Below are 5,302 nucleotides of genomic sequence, written 5' to 3'. Positions count from 1 at the left end.
GATGAGTGTTTTTTCCTGTAATTCTTTAAAGACGAATTAAAATGTGTGTCTGTTTACTGTGGTGAATCAGTGCGCAAGAAAATGAACTACAAAGAAACGTTAGAGATGATCAGAGAAGTATGCACAGAGCCCTGGGTTGGAGGAATGTGGTATTCCAGTCAATTACTTCAGAGTCTAGAATAGAAATTGAATTTGTTTGCAGATGATGAAATAATTAGTGTGTGTGCTGAATAGAAAGGATGAGGCAGAAGTATAAGCTGCTGAAAGCTTCTACAGCTGGTCTCAATTATAGGTGCTAGTGGGTCAGGGTCCTTTGTAACATTTTTGTAATTGGTTTATTTTAGTCCACACTGTGGGGTTCAAAAACAAAAGACACACGGACTCTCAAGTACTTGATTGGACAATTGATTGAGTTTTTTAGTCGGACAAAGGATTCAGAAGCAGAGATCTGTACAGCTTAAAGGATAATTCAGGTTTATTGCAACTTTCGTCTTCTTTTCACAGTTTTGGCCATCACTGCTGTTAGTTATAATAACATTGTACTAACCAAAGCTGAGGTCTGGGAACACTGTGACATTGCAACAACAAATAATTTTCCCCATCGGACTTTTTATCAATGTTGCCAAAATCCCAAGTTGTAATAAATTAGCTTATTCGCTGACAAAGACCAAGCCATTATACAAGTAGTTTATTGGAACGGCAAGTAAAGTGTGTATGTAGAGGGGGAGGATGATGGTTGCAGACGGAGGGATGAGAGTGGTCGAGGGGTGGCATGAAAAGGGGGTTAAACCGAGGGAATAAAAGCAGGATCATATGGGGATTGATGACGGGCCAGGTAGTGTCACTGCAAGAGATCCAGGGACTGAGATTCAGTGAGGGGCAGGGATGGAGTACTCCAGTCCTGGACTTGGACTCTTCCGACTTAAGTTGTCTGAACTCGTGACTCGACTTGGAAATGCTCACTGATGACTTGGCCTCGAGGATTTATGAAATCAGACTCAAGCATTCACGAAATAGGACTCAGAAGTTTAATTAAGTTTCTAACTACTTTTATGTGTAACAGGCAGTGATGGACAGCTTTTATTATCCTTTATGTAGTTCTTGTAATGAGGGGGAAGGAAGAAAGGGGGTTACAGGGGATGTTAGGCATGGCACGGTAGGCACAGGAAATTAGAGCAAAGCTAGTTTCGCAGCACTGTGGAGACCCTCCTCCACAGTGCCGCGAATGGGGTTTGGCCAGTCCACACAGCATTCTGGGATGGGAGAGAAACGTGCTCTGGTTTATTGGCATTTCTTTAAACCAATCACAATTGTCATGGGTGCCGCGGAGCTAAGCGCTGGAAGCAATGACAGTCCAGGAAAAGTTGCAAAGAGACCCCCGCACACTGTCTAACATTCAAAAATAAATGTAATAGCTCGCAACGTTTTGGTACTAAACCTTAATCAGGCTAATGGTGTTACTTACTGAGAAGCCATATTTTGTAGGAGGTGACTGTTTGTCTGCACCAATCACCTACTCCACATGAAATAAGGCAATATTACATAACATTCATTCACATTTCCATTACTATACTGTAGATAGAGCTTACGCTAAAATACAACACTACATGGTAACAATGATATATCACCGCAAGGAAATCTATAATAGATAGGGTCGGGTAGCAATACCTGGTTCCACTATGGAACCGGTTCCTACGCAACCGGTAGGAATCGGACCGGATAAGATTGCAAATTTTGGTTCCTCATTTTGGTTCCACTTCATGTGTCGACTGAAATATTTTCCCTCTGTCACTCTGAAACGGACGTAAAAATATCACCCTTTCTCTGTAGTCTACCGTTAGCTAGCTACCGTAAATGTAAGCTACTTTTAAAATATTTTCCCTCTGGGTTTACCAAAACGGACGTAAAAGCATATTAACCTTTGACTGCACGTGATCGCTAGTAAACATATTACGTCTTTGATGTCATTTTTCAGTTTTTCAAGAACCGGTTTAGGAATCGGAATCGTTTTTAAAAGTACCGGTACGGCATTGGAATCGTAAAAATCCAAACGATACCCAACCCTAATAATAGATGGATGTAGATTTCTGTCTAAGGAATGCAAACCAAAACATAAAATGCATTCATAGATAGACATGTTCCCAAATATTGCTGGTACCTTATACATCAATAGAGAAAATATAATAAACACAACAAGTGACGTCACAAGACATTATTATTGAGTAATAAAAGGACTGAGGTCTGTATATTCGGGAATTTCATGGAAGTATTTCCATGAACTGAACTAAAAGAAAAGAAAAAGGTTCAAGAGTTCAAATAAACTGCCCCAAGCATGCTTGGTAACACCCCGCCTACACGTAGACATTTCAAGCAGTTCTCATCAGAATGTATCTGACTAAACTCTGGAGCAGCTTTCAGTGTGCAGACCTGACCTCAGGTAGATGACGAGAGCTGACATGCTCCTGTGTAATTTCCCAGTGAAGCCTGAGTAAGTGCCCCCGTGCCAGGCAGTTGGAAGTGGAACACACCAGGCGTGCTGAACCAACCAGTGTCCCTGTAGCCTGGCTTCAGCCCTCATGTGAATGAGAAATCACTGGAGCAACGCTGATCCCTCAGGACACGCTAATGCCACCCTTTAATGCTTCTGCCCACATAAAATTTTCATGGGCAAAGGCCCATGAAAATGACATGTTAGTACCAGGCTGCTGGCAGCCCACTTACAAATGTCAGGCCCTCGGAGCAGCTAATCATTGCTAATCTACGGTTTGGGATTTGAAAATGCACAAAGTACAAAGTGTTTCTGCCAGCAGTTTTCCTTTGAAAAGCCTCTTAACAGGATGTAGGTCCCTGTGAGAGACTTAAATGCCTCTCTGAGACCCGGGATAATAAAATACTACGGTCACTTCTACAAGCAGGCTGTATTCATCAACCATTCGTACAACCTGTATAGCTACGAAAAGTAATGTACTGTAATACGTATGTATTCCACGGATCTATTACTGTATGCAGAACATTGATTGATGCTGTATAAGACCGCCAAGATCTGCGTAGGAAGGAGATCGGGGTGGATGACTGGGTCAAAAAACACACAGGGCTTTTAAGAAGGGAAGCAGAGTTTGTGAGCCTGAATAAGTTAAGGGGAAAACACAAGACTTTCTTTTTTTTAACCCAAACCACAATCTTTTTTCTAATCTTACCTAGTGGTTTTGTCGTCGCTGCATGATGGTCACCTTTGGTCGGCTGAAACAACCATCCCCACACGGTGCTCTGTACCCGCCTCACAGTCACATGTTCTCGGCTGGACTTAACTGTAATGTGGATGGTCGTCACGTGACCGCCTGGCGGTACAAAAAAACAAGTAAATATATAAAAGTAAACAACAAAATACACACACACATATACACAGTTATGGGCAGAGCAGGATGATAAAACCCAACAGCATATTAAATATCCTAAACACTTTCCTATAAGAGAAAGTTTAAAGAAGGGATTTAAAAGATGCTAATAATGTGGCATGTCTGAATTATAAACAGTGATTGACAGCTCCGGCTCCAGCAGCAGTACAGTTGCATAATGAGAAGTATCTGAAGACCAGCAGCACCGTTACATCAGACAGAATCCAGCAGCAGGCTGATGATATCAAGGCCTCGTCTCTTTCCTTCCCCTCGCAGTACGTGGCAGTCTCTAGTGCTAAGCATGTACAATCTATCCTGTGTTTCTACTAGAAAACCACGGTGAAGCAGCACCACCTGCAGGCTTAGACGAGTTGTAAAAAAATGGAGAATTGCATTTAATGTTGTGTTGAAAGATTTGAAAAATGACTGTAGGAGACCACGTGCCTGGACTTACAAAATAAAATACATAAATAACCACAGATACAAATTCTAACATGCAACATTACAAAATGCACCTCTGGTGTTGTAGTGCAAATACTGCCATGACATGTGAGCCACAATAAAACACCAACATCTCCTCTCCTCTTACAATTCCTTATAATAAATTCAAAATCTCTTCTAGATTACATTCTAAATCTTACTGCACATTTCATGTAACATTACATTAAATTACATTATACTATGGCTCCAGAACTAGTTATAAATGCTTGACAAATGTGAGTTTTTAATATTCCTTATGATAATGAATTATTTTCCAAGTAATTCAGTTCATGTATCGTTAACGTATACGTAAATACGTATCACACACAACGTTTAGAAATTTTTCACACATCCCCAAACCGTTTCCTGTATTTGTTTCATAGCAGCGTGGAAACCCCCTGATGCATCATGTTGTGTGTTATATTACCGTCATCCAAAAAGTGAACGTGGTTATATGAAGACAAAATATGCTTAACTTAGAACATATACTATGATATGAATGTAAAACTTAAAACAAGTGGTACATAGGTTGGTAAACTTTTTCTAAAAAAGTTGGTTTTAAAATAATAAAAGATGGAACATTGTTATACAGTATTAACGACTGTTAAACTAATAGCTTGTCTCCTGTGGTTGGGAGTGTCATCGTCACAGACTTGCTTTGATACCTGTGACAAAGGTCCCTGCAGGAACAATAAAAATGATGTTATCTTATCTGAATCAGTTAGTCAGCTCCTTCATGTGACATCCTACCATTAACAATACGAGGTATCAAACTCTCTATACGCAGGTCTTCCTTGTAAAGGAATGGTTTTCTGCAGTATGATTATATGGTAATTTTTAGTTTTAGGGTCTGTCAAATCTTTGCCAGCGATAAAACCTTTAAATGTTCTACTTTCTGTTGCACTTTATGTAGTCATAATTTGGCAAACAAGGCTCTATGGCAACAGCAGGTTCGCTCATTAAAAGAAATACAACTATCAATGTCTACATTTATTAAGTATTTAACACCACCATAAAAATCACAAACTAGCCTACATAAAGAGGGATAAAATCAAATGCAACAATAAATCAAAGCACGGTGCCAGAAGTCTGTCTCTGCACAGACGCTGTAAAGTCTGAACATGGACACAAAACTTAAACTTTTACAGACCAAGACCACTAACCGCCAAAATATTCCCTAAAAACAAAAGGCCTGGGGCGCCTGAGTACCTGGTCGAGCATGCACCCCATGTAGAGGCACAGTCCTTGATGCAGCGGCCACAGGTTTGATTTCGACCTGCGGCCATTTGCTGCATGTCATCCCCCCCTTTCTCCCCCCTTTCAAGACTTCAGCTACCCTATCAAATAGGCTTAAATAAATGCCAAAAAATAATCTTAAAAATAAAAAAAGTACTTCAGACTTTTACAAATGACAGCTAAATTAAAAG

The sequence above is a fragment of the Perca flavescens genome, chromosome 14 (assembly GCF_004354835.1).
Source record: "Perca flavescens isolate YP-PL-M2 chromosome 14, PFLA_1.0, whole genome shotgun sequence".
NCBI classification, from domain to species: Eukaryota; Metazoa; Chordata; class Actinopteri; order Perciformes; family Percidae; genus Perca; species Perca flavescens.
This window is presented reverse-complemented; position numbering follows the sequence as displayed.